The sequence below is a fragment of the Acomys russatus genome, chromosome 24 (assembly GCF_903995435.1).
Source record: "Acomys russatus chromosome 24, mAcoRus1.1, whole genome shotgun sequence".
In the NCBI taxonomy this organism is placed as follows: Eukaryota; Metazoa; Chordata; class Mammalia; order Rodentia; family Muridae; genus Acomys; species Acomys russatus.
Window position 1 is genome coordinate 18,495,196 of NC_067160.1, and position 23,606 is coordinate 18,518,801.

The 23,606-nt window shown below is 42.9% G+C and overlaps 1 protein-coding gene across 1 annotated transcript in view; it reads left to right on the forward strand.

Annotated features, from left to right (window-relative positions):
• Positions 1-23,606, forward strand: part of Stk39 (serine/threonine kinase 39) — a 273,478-nt gene that overhangs the window by 185,435 nt on the left and 64,437 nt on the right. The gene's annotated exons all lie outside the window — the stretch shown is intronic.

Sequence of the window (23,606 nt, forward strand, 5' to 3'; positions counted from 1 at the left end):
TTAAAAGCTTGGTGCTTTGAATTTTATTCTCTAATAAATGGAAAATAATCAAGTACTTTGGATGAGATCAGGTAAAACAGTTGTCAGGCAAATTTTTTTTTCTTCAAGGCCCTCATTCCTGCCACTGCAACATTAGAAATGTATTCCAGTTGTTCCTGGGAGGAATTATTTAATGTGGAGGAGGGTTCTTTTTCAGCCCACTGTTGCACAGATGCTGTCTTCTGTTGAACTTGTTTCCCACTGTTTTCCTTTGAGCATCAACGGACACTTCAAAGAATGTCTGGGCAAAGGCCTCGTAGTTAAAAATGTACTTGGTGACCATGGCAAGCAGGATATTGTTGGTCGTTGCATTTGAACACAGTGAAGAGACCTGTCTGGACAAAAGCTTGTTGCTTTAGGAAATTGAGTTGACCATAAAAGTTGCTTGGTTGACTACACTAAGTCAGTGGGATTATACTCGGGGCGTTGTATGGGCTAACGAAAGGCTCGGCTCTAATCACGTGATAAGTTTACTCAAGAACTCATGGGATTGCTGAGAAGGGAGAAGGATAACACCAGACTCTGTGTTGGTATCATGTTTGCATGGCAGTGGCTGGTGGTCAGGTGGTAGTAAAGCTGGGAGACAAAGCAGAGATCTGATTGGAGAAAGCCAGGAGTCCATAGGAAAGCAAGCAGGAAGAGCAAAGCAAGAGCCAGTTATTGGATGGCACAGCCGTTGATACAGTGTTTTTCAGCAAATTTCATGTACCTATTCCCTGGACAGTGCCAGGATCTAGAGGTGACCCTACGAGCCCAAGTTTCTGTAAAGTGATGATATATACACCAAGAAGGAGGTCGGAAATATGATGTGCTAAGGAGCTGTGGCGAAATGAAAATCTTTCTTTTGATAGATACTTTTTATCAGTATTTGGATGCACAGAGAAAGTAGAGCTTATCTCCCAAGATTCCAGCAGCTAGCACAAGTAGAAATAAACTGTCACAGAAAACATTGAACTTCTGTTGTTGTTGTTGTTGTTTAAGAACATTAAACAGCACTCTTGGTAATCTACTTAACTCAGTTGAGTCCCCAGTGAGTTAAGTAAGAAAGTAACTTCAGTTTCAAAAGGAAAATAGGAGTTTAGATGTTAAGTATTAAGAATTTTGCCGGGCGTGATGGCGCACACCTATAATCCCAGCACTCTGGAGGCAGAGGCAGGTAAATCACTGTGAGTTCAAGGCCAGCCTGGTCTACAAAGCGGGTTCAGGACAGCCAAGGCTACACAGAGAAACCCTGTCTTGAAAAAAAAAAAAAAAGAAATTTGTATATCAGATATATTGTCTAGCATACCTCCCACAAAATACTTGTGGGAACCCTCTTTAAAATTCTATGCCTCAGTCTCCTTTTGCAAAGATATGTCTCTTTTCTAAAACATGACGAAGGCACCTTGCCCTGGGTGAGAAAGTGGACCACTCTCCCTGATACACAGGTCTCTCACACCCTGGTAGTCATTGGTAAGTCAGATCTCCCCTCAGCTCTTCAGGCCCTGTGGCACCATTTGTTTGTATTGGGGCAATCAGACTCTGTTCGCTGGGAGCTGGTTCTAGTTTTAGAAGTCCTTGCAGAGGGACAGATGGGAGGGACAGAGGGAAGAGATGGCCTGGTGAGAACACAGCTAGGTTTCTCAGCCTCTGAGAAGTGCTCTCTTTATGATGCCATCACAACGCTCCCTCCCCTGAGAGAAAAGTCTTTCTCTGAGAGTGTTGAGATGAAATATTAGTGCCCTAAAAGGCTTGAAATGAATGTTTATTACCACAGCATGGGCTGTACCTCTTTAAACTACCACATTGTAAATCACACGTGAGATCGGAGTCAAACTGGCCTTTGACTGCATTAGCACAGCTGCCCGGTGGTGGCCAAGTGTTCCGCTGCACTTGCAGGGTTATTAGCAGTACCCAAGTCAGCCAAGAAGAACCCTTTTTGCTTTCTCTCATCTCTCCTTTCCCTAAATGAAGAAAAGAAAATGTGAAGTTGTAAACATCGGCACTAAAAGATACTTAATAATCCCACATTCACTCTTTTTCAGTCTGTACTTTGCAGGGCAGTGGTAAAATGAAAAACTTAAAATTTTTTCAGTCAGTACTTATAAAGCGTCCTGTTTGGTTCTTCCTTCACCTTTCAGTATCTCGGGAACTGTCCTTTGAGACACTTACGCTGAGACCTCTTTTCTTTATGGAGATCTTGGGGCTCTCTGAGGAGTTCTGGGATAGTGAGCTTCTAACCTTCAGCTGAGGAGGTGAGCGGCAGTCCTTAAGAGGCCAAGAAGGGCAGGAGGGCTGGATTGTGTAGCTACCTTCAAGACTGGTCCTTTAGCACACCATGCCACAAGTGGGTGCATGCACAGACATGCTCGAAAGCCGCCCCTCCTTTGCACCTTGCTTATGTAGATGGTTTTCTCTTACATGCTCTAGGAATAAGGGCTGGTGAAATACCAGCGTCCCCTCCTTGCAAGTACCCGGAGTCACTATCTGGGACAACTGTGGTAGGTTGCTGATGGGAGCTTCATGATTCCTGGGCTGAGGCTTCATGATGAGTCTGTCCCTTTGCTATCCTTCCCAATATTTTCTTGATGTAAATAAGTATTGCTTGGGGGGGGGGGGTTCAGAAGTCATAGTAGGGCCTGGGCACAGTCATTTTGCCTAATTACTAAAATGCCCAGGAGGAATTGCTTATCATTAATAATTGTAGTGCTCTTTAGACTAACTGGTGTCTGCTCTTCCTTAGCCTTGAAACATAAGACTCTCTGATGTAGCCTCTCATCCCCATGCACTATGCATTCCTTCCAGGTGGGGTGCCATGGGCAGTGTTATGAGACATAAGACTTGGCCTTTGAGAAATGTATTACACTTCTGTTTAATAATGTAGAGATACAAACATGAGAAATGCCAAATATCTATAGAAAGGAATACACACACACACACACACACACACACACACACACACGGTGGATAGTCAGATAGTACAATGGAGCATAGTGTCATAGTGCATTGAATGTCAGCGTGGCCTGGAGGAGTCAGCTAAAGTCTCTCTGCTCTGCTATGAAGGGCTTGGAGTAAGGACCATTTCCTTGCCCCTCAAAACCCATCCACTTTTATGTCTATAACCCTGCAGAACTCAGAAGACAGGCGCCATCTGAAAATGGAGCGGTGGGTATGGAGGATGCTTGGGGACCCTGACTATAGGAATGGATGTCAGGTGATGTGCTGTGGTGTTTCTAGCTGTACTCTGCAGATCAAAAGGAAGGCCAGGCTCAGGGTGCAAAGCACTGCCGACATGAGATCCTACTAGCCCGATTTCAAAGTGTTCAAATTATCTTTTTGTCAGTCACAGTTTAAGACACAAATGAGTACACATTGGGTACCCCTTATCTGAAATGCTTCAGACTACGAATATTTTGGATTTCAGAATTTTTTTAGATTTTGAAGTATTCATACATAACATCTGTATATACATATGTAGATGTATCATGAGCTTATCTAAGGAGCGGGCCCCAGATCTGAACACAAAATTCAATTGCGTTCCGTAGGTGTGTGCGCGTGCGTAGCCGACAGGTAACTTTATACAGCATTTTTTACTGCACCTGTGCCTTGACACAGGTGTGCAGTTTTCAACGCGTGATGTCACATGAGCATTGGAAAAGATTGAAAGCGTTTTTGGCTTTTAGATTCTGAGATGAGGAAGGCTCAACCGACAGTTCATTTTTTAAAATGATGCCCCTTAACACGTCCTATAGAGCTGTGAGGATGTCCTTTGCGCGGAACTGCCTGCCTCCTCCAATCAGGACTCCACGTCAGTGTGCTTATTTTGCATATCTGCCAGAAAGGAACATGTGATCTTTGATATTATTATAGTTACTTGAAGAGAGATTGTAAAATAGCTGCTTTCTTTTAATAGTAGACCTATTTGGATGTCACCTGGTGGGGCTTTTTGCTGTGTTGTCTGCCCAGTGTCCTGTGGTATGTAGCTCTCTCAGCCTCCTTCCACACTTCCTGTCCTCCAGTCACAGGCCAGCATGCACTTCTTTGCACGTGGGCTAGACAAACCCACACCAGCTTACCTTCCCATTAAACCCTTGCTGGTTTTCGCCACTGTTAGTGGGTTTCAGGAGCTGTGTCATCTCAGCCTCAGTTTTCTTCTCCTTATTGGAACCACGGGTCCTTCTCTGATGTCCTCTTTGTCTCAGAGACTTTGTCCTTTTCAGCATTAGTATCTTTCTTTCTTTATTTTTTAAAAATATATTTTATTAATTTATTCATATTACATCTCAATTGTTATCCCATCCCTTGTATCCTCCCATTCCTCCCTCCCTCCCATTTTCCCCTTACTCCCCTTCCCCTATGACTGTGACTGAGGGGACCTCCTCCCCCTGTATATGCTCATAGGGTACCAAGTCTCATCTTGGTAGCCTGCTGTCCTTCCTCTGAGTGCTACCAGGTCTCCCCCTCCAGGGGACGTGGTCAAATATGGGGCACCAGAGTTCGTGTGAAAGTCAGACCCCACTCTCCACTCAACTGGGAAGAATGTCCTGTCCACTGGTTAGATCTGGGTAAGGGTTCAAAGTTTACTGCATGTATTAGTATCTTTCTTACAAACAGCATGTTGGTTCTGCTCTAGCATTTTATCAAAATGACTTTAAGGACAAGGCACGCAGTACTCAGTAGCTCCCCTTAGGCTTGGCTTTGTGGCTTTCAGTAAATCACCATGAGTAAGGCCTCCAGACTTATCTCGGGCACCTTGGGCGTCAGTTGCGTATTGAGTGATGAGGGAAGGACACACCTTGCTTTTATGTCCTACTCTTTACTATAGTATTAGCGTTGAAACTACAGAAAGGTCCATTAAGTCTAAGGCTGCCTTAAACGGAGGTTACTTCTGCTGTTAAACTGACAACGCCCTTGATGTACTGGACTGTATTGCCGGGACCCTCCCCCCAGTCCCTCAAAAGTCAGCAGTTTTTATTTATACGTCCCCGCATAACTCAGAAGAGAGGAGCCATATAAAAGCATTTTAACACATTGCACTGATGACCAAGGGCTTTGGAACAGCATCCCTTGAAAGGGGAATGATGATTATTTTATAAAGTATTGCCCTGTCTCTGACTTGAATGGTTGCCCTCTGGTACCTAAATTCTCACCGTAGTGCCCACATCTATTATCATTTGGAAAAAACAATCATGAGCACGGGAACTATGTTATATAAAGACATCCTCACTCTGGAGGGTTTTTTCCTACATAATCTGCAGTCCTGAGAACAAATAAAAAAATGGAAATTAAAATCCTCTTACCTTAACATGTCCATAATAATGCTGCTAGAAGTCAAGGGTCAGAAACTGCAAGAAGATAAAAATCTTCAGGGAGAGAGAATATGCTATTCACACAGCAGATGAGGGCAGCTGCCAGGGCACAGCCTGGAAAGGGACAGTGGCTGTGTGAGTGGAGGGCTGGGTGTCTGCCAGTGGTGGCAAATGCCTATGCTACGCTTTTGACTTAATCCTACAGTATTGCTCCCATCCCTGCCAGGTCAGTTCTGCAAGGAGGATCTGCAGAAAGGGTGCACACTGGCATTGCAATTCTGTTTTAGGATTTAAAGCAGCCTGGGCAGGATTTAATCAAACAGGAAAATATGTTTAACTACATTGGGAGGGGTTGTGTTTTTTCCCCCATATATGCAAAGTTAATTGCTTCTGTTACTCTGGATTGCTTTATTTACTTTTCAATTAAAAAATTAGAAGTCATCAGTTTCTGGATTAGACTTGCTTTCATTAGTTATTGGTGAGTAATTTTGGCTTTCTTTTTTTTTTTTTTTTTTTTCTATCAGTGACTAGTAAATAGAACTCAAATTAATTAATTCCATTTGTTCCACAAACATTTCATTTTACTACTTAAGCATATGTCAAATGCTGGGCTGGAAGTATTCTTTAAAATATAAACAAAAGAAGTTAAGTACTGTGCTGAAGGCAAGCATGTGGCAGGCTTCAGGTAGCAGCAGCAGGCTTTGAAAGTTGTCTTCACGGCGAGGCTTCTCGTCAGGCGAAGGCGAATGAATGGCAGCGGACTCAGACGGGGAGGACTGCAGGTCAAAAACTAGTACTTCTTAACCATGGAAGGATGACCACACTTGAAAAATTAGAATAAAGCTCTAGTTGCCCTCTAGCATTTATATTTAATTTCAAGTACCCTTCTCATGCAGCTGTTGTTTAATATGGGAATGCCCAGCCTCCGTCCCAAGCCCTGCCTTGAGCCGTGTGTGACGCTGCTAGAAACAGGAAGTGGGTGTGCCCCAGCTTTCCTGTTTGCTGTAAGTGTAGAGCAGAAGAGTGTGGCTCTGACTCTAGGTGGCATGTGAGGTTGGTTCCTAAAGAGCTAACCCTCCCACAGATAGCTGCTCACTCACCCTTACTGCCATACCATCCTGGACACATCCTATGGCACTTGACAGATGCTGATCCGGTGGCCAAGGAAAAGACTGGAAACTGCCGTGAATATCAAAAACAATCCTGCTTTGATTTTTAATTTCTGCTGTTGACTCACTGAAATGATCACACATCCATGGAGCATAGGCCAGGAGAGGAGGTCAACACAGATTCAGACTGGGAGGCTTGAGGCGAGGTTAACCTCAACTCCCCAATAAAATTGGTGCATTAAACATAGATGCCCCACAGGGTTCCATCCGCAGTCTCCATTGTACGGAGCAGCCCAGGAGCAAGTCCTGGTGGATTTTCACTTAGTGTTTGCTTTCCTGTCTCTGATTCCCAGACCTCCCCTGGGTTCTGTCCCCACCTTTAAAAGTGGTCTGTTTTTGTCAACTCCTTGCCTTTCCATCTGGAGTTCCTTGGGGGACCTTTCCAGCACTCAGCTTGGCTGTTGTCTTTGACTCTCACTGTGGAATTGTTGGAGGTTGAAAGTGCCTTACCTGGACCAGTTTGAAGCCTTCTCTAAAGGATGCTGACAGACGTGGACATAAATTCAGGATAAGATCGTGCCAAAACTCTCATGCCACATGCATGTTAAAATATGCCAGTTACTACAAATGAATGTGTAAACACTGTAATAAAAATGTCCAAAACATGATGTTTTAAACTGGCCAGGTTGTGCTTTTAATGAGGGATTTTTGCCATATTCATAGAAATTGGTGTGTGAATTGTGACCTCGAAAAAGGAGATTGACATGGCATAGCCTGGAAATATCCAGAGGAACTGAATTTGAGGCATCATTGATGCCTATGTGGCTTGTTTCTATTTTGCCTTTTTCTAAGGAAGACTGGAGGTAACTCCTCACACAAAAATATGAAGTAGGAGATACAGGATGAACCCAGCATGCAAATGCCAGCATCTCTGGAGAAGGGAAAGAGAATTGGTTCAGAAAAATTACAATCCCTGTGAAGGGGACAGCCTTGGCTCCTTAGCAGCCAGGAGATTACAATAGTCTCCATGAACTAAGGCATTGCATAAGAGGCAAGACTTTTCTTGAAACCAAATTCAAGAAGTATTCCTCTCCATGAGGAATCTTGGATGACAGCACAGATGCTGGCCTACGGCATTTCTTCCAAGAAATGAAAAACAAAACTTTCTTAAGTAGCGTTTTCTTAGATTGAACTTCCTTAGAAGCCAGCGGCTTCTCGTCATTGATTTATAGCCTCAAGCTAGGTCTTCGGGGCCTAAACTAGGATCTTGCCTGTTTTATTTCCTGTGATCAGCTCTGAGAAGAGAGCCCTGAGCTTAGAGTGAAGGAAATGCCTTTGGCAGGGAGAGGGCAACAGTTAGTACCCAAGAGGAGATCTGGCAACCACCAGTGGTGCTGTGTGGGGCTTGAGAAGAATTACCATGTTTATACATCACACGAGCAATCAGAACAGTTACTGTTCTTAGGAAATTCAAGAATCAGATTTTTACTTCACCAGGAGAAAGGTACAACCACTGTAGAGATGGCTCATGGAGTTTTTCAAAAACCAGAAGCCTGGAGTACTTCTCCCTAGTACTCAGTGTAGGCCATACCTGTAAATCCTACAATATAGATGAGATTTTAGCTGAGAAATCACTTTTCATACAAGCTGGAATAGTAACCTGCTGCCTACGGGCCTAAGTGTATCCTTTGGAACTTCACTGCCTTTTATTCTAAATATATCTCCAATAATTTGGTTGCAAGGACGGAAGAGACTGCATGGTTTTGCCATAATTGTAACAAGTGTCTTATCACGGTGTGTTTTGATCCAGAGTTTGAATGTTGAATATGCTAAGGAACACAGTCTGAAGTCTGGCATGATCCTGGACGTGCCAAATAATGTCTTTACACTTGGGGTCCTCTCACCAGACTTCATCTCCATGTGGTCAAGGACCAGTGTTGTGTTACTGTTCATGGGTACCCTCTGAGCCCAGCACAAATACTTGTTGCAGATAAAATTAGGAGTTGAAGAGATGGTTGGTGTTCTAGGATGGGCACCTGAGTTTGGATCTCCAGAGCCCACATAAATGCCACACGTGACGGCCAATAATTTCACCCTGGGGCAGTGGAGACAGGAAGATGCCTAGAGATCATTGGCCAGCAGTTTAGCCAGACCATCTAGCTCAGCAGTTCTCATCCTGAGGGTCTCAACAGGTTTCTCCTTAGACCAACCAGAAAACAGATATTTGCATTATAAATCATAACAGCAGCAAAATTACAGTTATGAAATAGCAAATGAAAATAATTTTATGGTTGGGGGTCACCACAGCATAAGGGACTGTATTAATGGGTCCCAGCATTAAGAAGGTTGAGAACTTAAGAAGGTAAGAGGCACTGTCTCAAAATCAAACAGAAGGCAATCAAAGAAGATAACTATGTTTGGTCTCCACGTTGCACACCTTAGTGCACTCACACTCACATGCAGGAACACACACACACTTATAGAAACAAAAAATGTAGAGGGCACAGCTTCTTAACTTCCTTGTGTGCTTTCTGAAGTGGGCATAACACCATGTTTGTTTGTTTGTCTGTCTGTTTGCTTGAGACAGGGTTCCTCTGCATAGCCATGGCTGTCCTGAATTCAATTTATTGACAAGGTTGGCCTTAAATTCACAGAGCTCCACCTACCTCTGCCTTCCTGAGTGCTCAAATTACAAGTGTGAGCCACCCTGCCCAGCCACCAAATTATTTTAAAACCAATGCATTATTTAGATATATTTAATAAAACAAAAATTGGATGATGCCCTTTGAAAGTCCAATTTGATGGTGTGTGTGTGTGTCTGGGGTGTGTGTGTGTGCGGGCACACATACACACACCGGACACACAAACACACTAAGACATACATTATCTGCCTGACTTCCATTATGTATAAAGCGTAAGGAGACGTAAGCATAGGACCTGTGCGGCTCTATTGGTTCACAGTCGCACATACTAAAAAGGGAGTTGCCATCACCCTATTAAATTCAGTGAACACTTTATAGTGTGTGCTCAACAGCAAAACAGCTGTAGCAACTGCCAAGAGAAAAGCACCCTTAGCGCTCAGCAGAGAAGACGGACGGACACAGAAGGTTTGGGGCTGATGAGTTAAGTGCTTGATAATCCAAGGCTTCAAAAATAGAAACATTTTTCTCAGTTAATGAGAGGAAGATGCTTTTATGTTTTTAAACCTTAGCTCAATTATCTTTGTCTTTTTCAAGACTTCATTACTCGCACAATGCATCTTTATAATACAACTTGATATATCTTTTTTAGACAATACAGCCCCCTCTCCCTTATAAAAGCAATACTTGTTCCCTAGAGGAAATTTGCAAGGCATGCAAAGCTATAAAGAAGAAAATGGCTATACATCGGGCCACTTCTCAGGAATAAATGCGATCAACATTTCAATGTATTTTCTCATTTTCCTTTTACATTGGGTATCTTTTTTACTAATAAAAGCTACACATGCAGTTTTGTACTCTGCTTTTTATACTTAAGATTATGCTATAGCCATTTTCAAACATCATTAGAAATTGTTTCTATAAACAAAATTTTAATAGCTATACACTCTCATATCTTATGATTATTTCTCTGAAATTTATTAGACTGTGTTCTCATCATTGGGGGTTTAATTTGGTTCCTGATTTTAAGCATCATAACCAGTGTTCTAAAAGCTGGCTTTATATGGAAAACTGTCAGTTTTCTAATTTATTTCACATAAAAAATTTATAGGTGTGGAAGAGGGTTGAGGAATATCACCTTATTAATTTTTTTGCAAACATGTTAGTAAACGATACTGTCAAAAGTGCTATCAGTTTACACCTCTGATAGTAATAAAGGAAGGTTTAATAGATTGTATCCTCACCAGCATTTTACATTCCCTATTGTCATTTTTTAATTTTTGCTAATTTAATTTGATAGATTAGCCAGGAATGAGTGGATTTTATAGCATGCATTTCTGCTGAGCCAAGTCTTAAAATCCTCAGGTTGAGAGAATTGAAGAGACCATGAAAAGACCTTTGGGCAGTTAACGAGTTTCCAATCCACTAAAATAATACACTCTGTATTTAAAAATAGATCCCTCTTTTAAAAGTTAACTTTACTTTTAAAATATACATAAAATTGTACATACTTGAGCAAATTGATGTTTCTATTATTACTGTAAAAGAATTCATGCCGTGTCCCCAACTGTGCCTTTATCTAAGGCAAGCCCAAAGCTCCCTCCGGAAATGTTTATTATAAAGCAGAGAAACAAATTAAGTTATTCCAGAGTACTCCAAGTTTATCCTTTAAGAGTGAAATGTTATGGTATTGCCTGTGCATCGCACCCCCTTTCCCAGCCTCTCTGAGATGCCTCCTGCCTAGAATGCCCCAACACCTCCCTTACTCTGCCAGTGGCCACTACAGCCTCGCTGCTAGGCTTTGGAGAAGACTGCAGTAGGTGTCTGAGAGTCAATCGAGTAGGGCAAATGCCAACCAGCAAGGTGACTTGGAAGAGCTTCCACCCCTTCTGTGAACATACTTGCTCCTAACCCTGTCTGGTTATCTGAGTGATCAGTCATTCTTGCTCTCAAAGGGGATTATGCCCATTGCTGGAAGATCTGTTGGTTCACTGCTGTTTTCTCATCTCTGGAGCCACAGTGAAGATACATTGCCTATATCAGTCTTATCTGATACTTGGAAGTAATCAGTAATGTGCCCCATTTGTTTCCAAAGGTGCACGGTTACGTGTTTCTGACTCTGAGTTCTGTAGTAGAATCTGCTGATGAAAGGTTACACAAATGAGTGCATTTGGGGCCCCTGGGCGAGCCTTCTTCTCTGGTTACATCGTCTTCCACCCCAGGCAGCAGCTCCTTTGCTCAGTCTGCAGTTTGGGGATTGCAAAATAGCTACACTGATGGGGCCGTTCCAGCAGAAAAACTTGGTTCGTGGCCAACCTGTCCTCGTATGTCTTAATGGAGAGAAATCTGCAAAGTCGCTTTGAAATTCCTCAGCTGTCTTTGCCTCAAATTCAGTAGTTGATTAGACTAGACTTTTCCTTAGGCTAACTGGTTGATACCAGGCACCGTGAAGGTTCAGAGTTGGTGCTTGGATCAAGTATTTGCAATTCTCTTTAAGAAATGTTTATATTTAAGGAGAAGAAATAGATGTGTGGGCGTGGCAGTGTAGGATGGAGTAGCGATGCTAGGTTCTGATGTCTGAGGTAAGGATAGAATGACAAACCACCTGACGCATGCATACTTTCTTTTTAGCGCCAAGTTCCACAATTGGCCATGAGCCTGTTGAGTAAGCTCTGTATTTCTTCATTCCTATGTGTTCTCTTTCAAGTCTAGAACATTTCCATGTGTCCTGTTCATATGTAAGCTGAATGCATGAATTTCCATTTCCCCCATTTTTTGCAGCAATTTTAATAATGCATTACAGTGTATTATCAACTGTGCCAAGCTCAACAACCACAGTGTACACAGCCACTTTTAATTTCACACAGCTGTGTGGTACGTCCTAGAATAAAACAATCAGTTTATCTCCCATTTTTAATTCACTCATCACTAAGATATATATCTCAACTTCCTAGAAAGGTTTGACCGTGTCTACTTAACTAAGTGGTGTCTGTTATATTTTGTTGACGTATTGTAACTTGCTAGGTATGGTGTAAGAAGAAACCAAGAAACAACTAAAATACTATTTGTTCTCAAAACCCTCCCATTATCATATTTTAGGCTTAAATAGTAGTTATGTTATGTTCTTAATATAATTATTCTGAAATTAAAAGGGGCCTATAGGAAAAATCCTGCCTTAATTCAGATAGTTAAAGGAAGCTAAATTGCCCATTTTATTTTTCATGGTTTTCGGGATGAATTCAGGGCCTCTTGCACATTCAACAAGTACTCTGCTACTGAGTCAGTCCTACAACCCAGGAGTGGTCTTTTCTGTGCCAAGCAAAGCAAGACCACCATCACTAGCACCCTTATTTCCATCTTTTGAGACTCCTTTCCTGCAGAAATCTGTTTTCTTTTACAGCCAGTCAAAAACAGGAGCAACGACTCTGGACATGGGAAGTTTCATGGCCAGACTTAATCACAGCCAGCTTTGATACCAGCTCTAGTTCTTTCAAATACACAGCTGCTTGGCAGCCAGGCCCACACTCTAGTTCATAAAAAGCCTTTCAGGTCATTTAAAAATGTTTTATTAATGGGCACATCAACAGGATAAAGGAGGTCAGTATGCTAAAGTGCACATAAAAATGAGAATTGTATTTTTTCCCTCCCACTTGGCTCAGCAGGAGCTCCTATTAGTGTGCTAAAAAGTTATATAATTATCAAGGCCCCCGCTGCTCATTTGGTGAGCCAAACAGAATCCTAATGCTGAGAGGACAAAACATGTAAATGTCATCTTTTATACACTCCATGCTATCACTGATAGCCGAGAGTGATTGTGAGTGACAGACCCATAATAGCAGTGATGATGAGAGTCACAGTTAAAGAGCAGCCTGAGTTTGGAGCACTCTTCCCTTCAGGCACTTATGAGTCCAGAGAGGCTCAAGAGTGTGGGCAGCACAGTGACTGTGATATGTGTGCACCTCTTGTCAAAAGGACTGGTCATACATACCATTGACCTGGGTGTGTTTCTTGTATCTCCTTTGGGAATCCGCTGAGCTGACACACAGGAGCCTTTACTTGAGCCACGGAAATAGACATTTCTAACATTGATCATGGAGCTAGAGTCTTTGATTTGAGCAGATGAACCCATGTACTTACATTAGTTGAGAGAAACTCTCAGGAGAATTACCTGGTTGTCTTAGGCTCATTTTGCAGTTTGATCATGGCCAAAGTCCTCAGGTCAGCCCAGTGACTGATCTCTGCTTACCTTCTAAGTCGGTGCTAGAGACCAGTGTCATGTCCATATGCAGATAATCAAGTACAGTGTATTAAAGAAATTGGTGATCCTTGAGAAGACACAGACCTGCCCATCCATGAAATGTCACTGTGTTTATAGGGTTTATGGTGAGAAGCTGTAGGTTTGACATGGATACTTGCTTAGATTGGGTAAAGGATGATATATTAGTTACTTTTTCATTACTGTGACAATATATCCAACAAACCTACTTAACAGAGTGTTTTAATTATTTTAAAACTGCTGTGAGGAAGCACTATGAAAAAAAAAAAAAAAAAGAGAGAAGAGCATTTTGTCAGGGACTTGTTTACCGTTTCAGAGGGTGAGTCCATGACCATCATGGTGGGAAGCATGGCGGCAGGCAGGCATGGCACAGAAGCACTAGCTAAGAGCTCACATCTAATTTATAAGCAGGAAGCAGGGCAGGTGTAACCAGGAATGGGCTTTTGAAAACTCAAAGCTCCTTCAACAAAGCCACACTTCCTAATCCCTCCTAAACAGTTCCACCAATTTCAAACGAAAGCAATCAAATATATGACCCTATGGTGGGCTATTCTCATTCAAACCGCTGTGGGTTCAAGTGGGTTATTTTGGCTCACAGTTTGATGGAGTGCAGTTCCTGATGGCAGGAAAGGCATGGTGGCTGGGGCTTGAAACGATTGGAGTTCACTGTGTCCGCAGTAAGGAAGCAGAAAGAGAGCCGTGGTGGTATCCAGCTCACGTTCATGGTGAGTCTTCCCTCCTCAGTTAAACCTCTCTGGAAACATTTCACAGATTTATCCAGAGGTGTGTCCACTAAATTCAGTGACATTGACATTGAAGACTAACCATGATACTTGAGGAAATCAAGATTATGGGAACAGGACTAGGGCCTGACACCTAGGACCAGGACCTGACACACAAAACCCAGTGGCTAAATGCTATGTTGGCCATGCTTAACACTGTTTAGCTGTTGCAGAGTGGAGTGTGTGCTTGCTTATCCAAACCTTCCACAACCAGACCATCCCATTATCATTATGCTCTGAGCATTTACTGTGCTGACTTGATTGTAGAAATGAAAATAGTGAACGTGGAAAACTGAACCAAATTCTGCAAAGGCCAGGTTATTAGACCTTGCAAGAACTTATTTTTTCCCATCCTCTGACTTCCCTTAGAAGCACCTCAAAGATTTTGAAGAGAGGCTAGGAGAAAGACAGAGGAGACACTGCTGCAAAGAGGCATGCTCTGTTTCCTACACAGTAATCACAGGACTCTGCGTATGATTGGCCATCCTGTCGCTCTTGGCACGGATGGCTTAGAAACAGAGTTTTAAAGCCACAGATATGGCACTTCTAAATTACTGTGCATACCCAAGTGCTGACCAGTCCATAATTAGTATATCCTAAAGTTTGCCCAGATTGAGCCTACCTCCTCTACTGCTGGCTTCTGACCCTGTTCCTGTCTGAACACCGACTTGTGTCTCTGTCCCAGAAAGTTTTTGTTGTTGTTGATGTTAGTTTGGCTGTTTTCATCTGGCCATGTATATACCTAGGAATGTTTCAAGTGTCCCTGCATTTCATATAGTGCCAGGCAGCAGGAAAGGAGTATAATGTTATACCCATGTAATCTATTAAAGTTCAAAAATATTTACTCGGAATTTACCTACATGCTAGGTCGTGCTGTTCACCCTGGGGGCGTCATCACGTGACACAAACGCTCCACTGACCCCACTCTTAGGTCTTCTATTGTGCGTATTTACAGAGGAGGCTCATAACTGATTCCTGATGGACTGATTATCCCTCCATCTTTCTCATGGATATGCATCCATATGCCTTCTTTAATCAAATACTTCTCTTGAATTGAATTAAAGTTGACAGTGAATCAATGGTTATCTCATTCTGTTAGAAATGGATAGAGAGGAGCTCTGGCGTTGCATTAACCACTTGTGAGGGGGTCCTCTTCGCTGGGCTGTAGATGTCCTTTCCCTACCACGTCCCAGGGCACTAGTCTTCAGTGCCTTCCTTCTTGAAAGCACAGGTAGGAATTTACTGTTTGTGTATCAACTGCAGAGTGCCCAGCACATCCAGCCCTGTGGAGTGAGAGCTCTCATACATCCCATCTGGCCACTTTGATTAGATTTTCCCTTGAGTTATAAAATCAAGAAATCTAAGCCAATTAAAAGGAAAAAAAGGAACAGCCTGGATCCAGCAACCACCCACTCCTAGACACACTGTGAAAGAAGCTGTCAGACCTGTCTTCATCAGTGCTCCTGGTGTAGGAGTGCACTACCCCTGGTTCTTAGGTCCTGTGCTCCTCATGCAATCACACACATGAGAGATGCTGCTCAAGATTTTACCGCATTTTTCTAAAAATCATGTGTATGCTTGCTATAAAATATGGTATCGGTTATTTTCGTGTCATGCTGATCAAAGAAATTGACAAAAACAGTGAGAAATTATTTATTCCAGTTTACAGTTTTGTAGTTTTAGCCCATGAGCCAGGAAGCAGAGAACGAGACAAGTGTCTTTCTCTTGATGTCTCTGCCGCTCTGTGGCTCAACAAAGGCCACCTTCTTGTGTCCTCCTGTGTCCTTTTCTTGTACACATTCAAGTCTGTGTCCTTAATCTCCTTTTCCCATAAGAAAGTCAGTAGTTTGTGATTAGAGGGTACCTCATGATCTCGTTTAAATTCTACCTCTTTAAAGACTCAGCTCCCCAGTACAGCCTCCTCCGGAAGTACCAACCGTTAGATTTGTTTTTTAATTTTTTATATTTTTTTATTAATTTATTCTTGTTACATCTCAATGTTTTTCCCATCCCTTTTATCCTCCCATTCTTCCCTCCCGCCCCCCCCCCCCCATTTTCCCATTATTCCCCTCCTCTATGACTGTTCCTGAGGGGCATTACCTCCCCCTGTATATGCTCATAGGGTATCAAGTCTCTTCTTGGCAACCTGCTGTCCTTCCTCTGAGTGCCACCAGGTCTTTCCCTCCAGGGGACATGGTCAAATGTGAGGCACCAGAGTACGTTAGAAAGTCATATCCCACTCTCCACTCAACTGTGGAGAATGTTCTGACCCTTGGCTAGATCTGGGTAGGGGCTTAAAGTTTACCGCCTGTATTGTCCTTGGCTGGTGCCTTAGTTTGAGCGGGACCCCTGGGCCCAAATCTGCCTATCATAATGTTCTACTTGTAGGTTTCTAGGACCCTCTGGATCCTTCTATCTCCCATGCTTCTCTCATCTAGAGTCCCAGCAGGATGTCCTCCCCTCTGTCCCAGTTTCCTGGTAAGCGAAGGCTTTTGTGGGACATACCCCTTGGGCTAGTATGCAGATATAAGTGAGTATATACCATTTGAGTCTTTCTGCTTCTGGATTAACTCACTCATTATGATCGTTTCTAGCTCAATCCATTTATCCACAAATTTTGGGAATTCCTTGCTATTAATAGCTGAGTAGTATTCCATAGTGTATATGTACCACAGTTTCTTTATCCATTCTTCTACTGAGGGACACTTAGACTGTTTCCATGTTCTGGCTATTATGATAAGGCTGCTATGAACATGGTTGAGCAAAGTTTCTTGTTGTGTGCTGGAGCAGAAAACAGTTAGATTTTTATATGCAGATGTGGAACTAGTTTCAGCCTCAACCAGATAAAGAGGGAAGAGGCACTGTGTGAGGGCTGTGTCCAGTAGTATATCACAGAAATAAGGATATGCAAGCGTAACTGATTATCAGTTAGGCTTACAAGTGGCATCCATGGGAGCAGAGTGACTGAAGTTCTCTTTCTTTGAAAATAAACTATGTAAAACTTGCCTGGACAAGTTATTGTCCTCCCTCGGCCCTGTAGCCTACAGCAACCCTCTTCTCACGCCCCTTTCCTTCTGAGACATGATGAGTACAAAGAGCTTCCCAGGCTCCTCGGCAGGGCCAGGGCGGGTTCATTTCACACACACCCATGAGTGACAGTCATTGGGAAATAAAATAACCCCAAGCCAAACCCCAAAATGCATGGTGTCATCATTTTATTGTTTGTTATTTTTGTGCATTTGTCTAGATAGAATATTTGTGATTTGGGGTGCGTTTTGATCTGACTCTGAACAAAAGTCTGCCTTAGCCTAGCGTTTGGGTGGCGGCAAGTCCAAATTCTCTCTGAATACAATCCCTTCTGGGCTGTGACACAGTGTAGTTTATGCCCAGATGCACTGCATTTATTCTGTTCAAACTGGGTAAGTAGCTGTTTGCTGATAGTCTCAGAAAAAGTCCAACGTAAGGCTTTGCATCAGCTTTGGCCAAGAGTCATCCACACCAGACTGTAAATGTGCTTATGACAGACCATTTTCCTGGGATGGATCAAAAGGAAAAACACTTGCTTGTTTTCATATTATTAGGTTCAATTGTTTTATGATACCATCTGTGGGGAAGCAAGGGGGTTCTTCCAACCAAGGTATGGATACTGCTTATTAATTAATCTTTTGTAATTTTTACTTTATTGGATTTAGTCTAACTTAAAAGTGACCCTACTCCTTTTATGCTTGTTAACTTTTTATATAGCTTCCCTTTGATTTTTTTTTAAAGCACATAAGATAATAGTGAATTTATTGGAATAAGAAAGTTAATTCAGATTTCTTTTTTTTTTTTATTATTAATTTATTCTTGTTACATCTCAATGTTTATCCCATCCCTTGTATCCTCCCATTCCTCCCCCCCCCATTTTTCCATTATTCCCCTCCCCTATGACTGTTCCTGAGGGGGACTTCCTCCCCCTGTATATTCTCATAGGGTATCAAGTCTCTTCTTGGCTACCTGCTGTCCTTCCTCTGAGTGCCACCAGGTTTCCCCCTCCAGGGGACATGGTCAAATGTGAGGCACCAGAGTACGTGAGAAAGTCATATCACACTCTCCACTCAACTGTGGAGAATATTCTGACCATTGGCTAGATCTGGGAGAATAGCAAAATAAAAGGATCCAGAGGGTCCTAGAAATCTACAAGTAGAACAATATGATAGGCAGATTTGGGCCCAGGGGTCCCGCTCAAACTAAGGCACCAGCCAAGGACAATACAGGAGGTAAACTTTAATTCAGATTTCTTATTCCTCTGGTTGGCTAAAATTTGAAATAATTTATTTTCCTTTCATTTCATATGCTCTTGTGGCTTTATTAAAATTCTCCAGGATGCATTTTTTTGTTGGTATTGTTTGCGGGAGGGCCTCATTACGTAGCTCTGGCTGGCCTTAAACTCACGATCCTTCTTAGGCTCCCTAGTGCTGGGATTCCAGGCAGCTGCAGCCGTGCATGGTAGCTCTACTTAAAAAACTTCCAAGTGAAAAATGATCTCTCCTCTGTTCAGGCTGAAGGAGGTTTGGGAATTCAACTGAAGGCGTTGTCCAGGTTTCCCAGGAGACATGCAGGGCACCCATGGGTAGCTCAGACATTCTCCAACCTATGTTCCTTAGATGTAGCAAGCCGGCTATCCAGAAACTTTATGATGTCACAGCGCGAGAGTCATCCACTGCAAATGCATTTGCCTATGAAGCGGTACATTGGAGTAGATCGGCAAACAAAATAGCTACACAGTTTCCTAGACGCTCACAACAGAATGCGGCCTCTTTCCCACTGACGTTTCACTGATATGAAACACCTGTTGAGCAATCAGGACCATTTCAGATATCTGTCTGGGAATGCAGTCCTGAAATTTCTCCATGTAGCACATGATAAACATGCTCCCAGGACCCCAGAAAAGAGGTTGGAATAGGCAGCCCTTTCTTCTGTACTCTGCAGGCTGAGTACCGGTGAAGGTAAATCATCAGGAAACAATGTACCTTGGCTGTATTATTTCAGCTTCTAGCAGAAGTGCCATCACTCAAGCAAGATTTAATATTGTGCCTGCAGCACGTGGAAGGAAAAAAAATGTGCAACTTTTGCTCCATATAGTTGAAGACATTTATATGAAAAAAGTTTCTGCCGTTTACAGAATAGGATTGAAGACATTGTTACTTGACCCTTATGAAAGAGACTCCACAAAAGTTTTCTCCTTAAAATTAAAACCAAGGGAAAGAAATCCATGCTGCATGTTTCTCTGTTGGAAAAGTGAGAACTGAACTGTGCAGGTTTCCCTTTGCCTGCCTTAGCAACAAGACAGACAGGACTGACTTCATTACCCAGCTGGAGCAACCAGCACCTTAAACACCCAGTAGCATCACTGCCTTAGCCTAATTTCAATGTTTCTGAATTACTTAATCAATTCATTTATTTATTTGTTGTCCCGTGGTTCATACTCAGAGCCTTGTGCTGTTATAGGCAAATGCTCTACTAGTGATCCCTGCCCTCCACCTCTGTGTATTTACTAACCAAATATTCATTATAAATTTTCTTTACTTTTGAAATGTGTAACATTGATTTTATAACAATTAACTAAATAATAGACAAAGAAAATGATACTTATTTGTGTTAACTAGAGTTTGTAAAGGTTTTGTGCTTTAATTTTTATTTATTTATTTATTTATTTTTGAGGCAGGGTCTCTCTGCGTAGCCTTGGCTGTCCTGGGCTTACTTTGTAGACCAGGTTGCCCTCGAACTCACAGCGATCCGCCTGCCTCTGCCTCCCGAGTGCTGGGATTAAAGGCGTGCGCCACCACGCCCGGCGGTTTTGTGCTTTAAATAAGTAAACTTAAAAAAAAAAAAAAAAAAAAAAAATCCTCCTCCCGGAATCCCTTACTGCTGTTTCAGCTCCCCTCCCTCCAGCCCACCTTACCAGTCTGCATAATTGCCACTACTGTAATATTATGTCTCGGTTTTAAATGGACATTGATTACATCCTTACATTTTTATTGAGAAGGACTTAGCACGTTGACTTGGAAGCCTAAGGCATTAAAGAGAGGCGTCTACAACCCAACAGCGATGACTGATATGTCTGAGTTAAACCTAATGTGTCCTATGCTGATGTTCTCAGCTGCCCTCAGCTGACATCCAGAAGGGCATATACAAAGCATCCTACCTAGCAAACACACTGACTGTTTCCTCCTACAGTAAAACTAAGTTTACTCTTTGATCGGAGTACAGTGTTTGTTCTTGCCAGCTGGACAGCAGTCAGCTTTCATGAGTTTACTCTTTTTCCATTTCTGATTTGAGGTAGAAATAATTTCAGTGCACATATTCATGTGCTGAAAGGACAACTTACTTCCATGAAAATAGAACTCCATAATCTTGACAGGAAGAAGCATTTACACAATAATCTGGTCTCTTGTGATTTATCATAGCTGGGACATAACTCAATTGGTTCTGCGCAGTGTAGGTAAAATGTTATTAAATTTTTATGTATTCTACCATGAAGTAAACAGGGCAGAGTGTTACCACTTCGAAATTCTGGACACAAGGTAAACAAGTGCTTGTTTTATTTCTCTTTATGTCTTTCTCTAAATTGAATTTTTAAAAATACTTTCAGAAAGTATCATATAGTAGAGAGAGCAGAGTTGAGGCTGAGGGTGGGGAAAGGAAGTGGCTGTGCTCTCTGCCTGGTGACTCCCAGGACAGTGAAGAAGTCCTCCTTACCCTGACTCACATTATCTCCGTATGAAGCCTACTTCTGTGGGGCGTCAGCTGTGCACGTGACTGTTGTAGGTCTCAGCACCGGAAGACCTAACTAGAGCTTCTACATGTGCAGCTCTCATGTGGTCACCAGCCAGTGGTGAAGCAAACAGCCAGAACTATGGCATCATTATGGACTGTCACTCTTAAGGCAGTCCTTCAGGTTTCAGGCTGGCCACCCGGAGACCACTGAGGCTTGAGATAGGTTCCAGGCTGCAGATAACTAGTACTAAGAATTTAGTCTTTATGAGTACAGCAAGGCACTGTTCTGAAATACACTGTGTGCGGTGTGATGGGGAGTGTCTGTGTAGTGCGGTTGTGTAGGTGCGTTGTGTGTGTGTGTGTGTGTGTATGTGTGTGAAATAGTGCTCATGTTCTGTTGTTATTGAAGGGACCAATGTGATTGTCCGATCTGTTTGATGTTGGCTTATGTGATGCTTTACGGATCAATGTACACAATTTTTTTTTAATAATACCAACCTGTATTTTCTAAGCCAAGGTCATATTCCTGTGTTAGTGTTTACCTTTTAGAAGTCTCACTAGTTTAAAAAAAAAAAAAAAAAGACTGTTTTGTGACAAGTTAATGCAAAGGAAAGAATGCTCACATTCCTGGAGCCTATGCTGGGGTATGTATGTATTTATAGGAGGGATTTGAACTCAAGCAGACCTTTGGGGATAATGTTGAGAGGTAAAGCAAGGGTTCTCAACCTTATTTCTGTTACAGCATCTCACTGCTTATAAGAATTCTTAACCGGGTGTAGAGGTGCAGTTGGGAAAGCTGTCCCTGTTAGAGATTTCAACTCTTAGCTAAGCCGGCGTGTACTCGGAGAACCAACCACGTAGAACAGAGAGCAGCAGTCTCGAAGCCTCAGCCCCTGGGTTTGAGTGCCATGTCTGCATTAATGGCTCCCAGCATGGGCCTGACACCGAGTAGGTGATCAATAAGGATTTATGGAGTATTGAGTGAATTAACCAGCTGTGTAATCTTAGGCAAGCCACTTCATCTCCATGCTTCGCTTGTTTCACCTGAGGAAAGAGGGGAATGGATTAGGTGACCTCCAGGGCCCCTTTTGGTTGTAAAATTATATGATTCTGTGATTGGCCCTGTACCTGAGAGGAAGATGAACTTGGCAGGTGTTTGAAAGATGGATAGGAGTACGAGTGAGGAGAGGAAAATGCGCTGTCCTCAGAACTGTCTGATATTCCTCCTCTCCAACTGTCTTCTAGCACTACTAGACGTGCGTGTGTGTGTGTTTTGTTTGTGTGGTACACCCACAGTGCATAGCGTGCAGATAGAGGTCAGAGGACTACTTGTAGGAGTTGGTCCTCTTCCCACCATGTGGGTTCTAGACATTGAATTTGTGTCATCAGGCTTCATGACAGTTGCTTTCACCTGCTAAGCCATCTCACTGGTCCCCTTATGGTGGGTTTCCCTGCTGGTTTTCAGATGCTGCCTGTCATCCTATGGCATGCTTATAAACTCTTCAAGGACTAGAGTCATGACTTTTCCTCCTGGGTCTGTGTGCATCAGAGTAAACGGGGCATAACGATTCCTCACAGCAGTGCCAGGGGTTCACAGGGCCTTTCCACAAAGCTTTTCTAATCTTGAAGGAAGCATCCCTTCCTTCCTACTGCAGAGTCAGCCCAGAGATAGTGGATACTGAACATGGCTACGAATAACTGCTCATTCATCCTCTGCATGCGTGTCTCCAGGTTCTGAAGGTGCCAGTGAACTGAGTCAAAACCCCACTGGAAAAGCCAAAGCACAGAAGGGGCATGGGTGGCTCTCCCCCATGCTCTCACTCCTGGCCTATGTTGTAGATTCCTTCAGCTTATTATTAAGTTTTCATCATTTTTCATTGCTCACTAAATGTAACTCTTTGCATCCTGACTACATCTGCCTGCCAGGAGCATACCTTGAACGCCCTTTGAGTGCCCTTTTCACTATCTGTACTCCTTCAGTCCTCACAATAGGGAGGGGCAGGTGTGGTATATGAATATCAAGTGCCCTTGGTCCATTAAGTCAATCGTTCTAATGTGTGGCTGGGGTGGCATGGACTGGTGGAAGAGTGGATGACTTGCGTAATCTTAAGGAGATAGTTCCTGCATGTCTTGGTTGTCGCCCGAAGACAGAGGCAGAGAAGGGCATTGAGAGGAAAGAGTGATGCTTTGCATTTGGACTGTGCTGAGATTTGGGTGTCTGTTGGCTCTTCTGCGGAAAGACACAGTGTAAGCAATTGGATAATGGATTTACAGCTCAGGGGAAGTGGCTGGGATCCAGCTGTAGATACAAAATCTACTGTAGATCAGTCATTCAGGGAGAGAATAAGAAGAGGGAATAAAAGAGAGTAGGGCTTGAAGCACTGAGGGGACAGGAAGACAGAGGTGTCTGGAATAGATAGAGAAGGCAGCAAGGGATGGAGCAAGGACAGAAGGTGTTATCTTCAAAGCCTGAGACCTTCTTTGTAAAAACTGGACTATTGATCTTCACTTATTCATCAGTAAATATTTGTAGACCCCCAGGCACTGTGGTGGGTGCACTAAAGAAAGACCTCATAGCTGCCTTTGTGCAAAGAAGTGTGGAGCCTGGGCAGCCAGCAGGGAAGAAATGGGCTTGGCTTCATTCGGCCACCCTCATCTCCTTTCCTGGAATCCTAGAGCAGGATGGTGGCAGTGAAACTAAGCAAGAGAAGAGC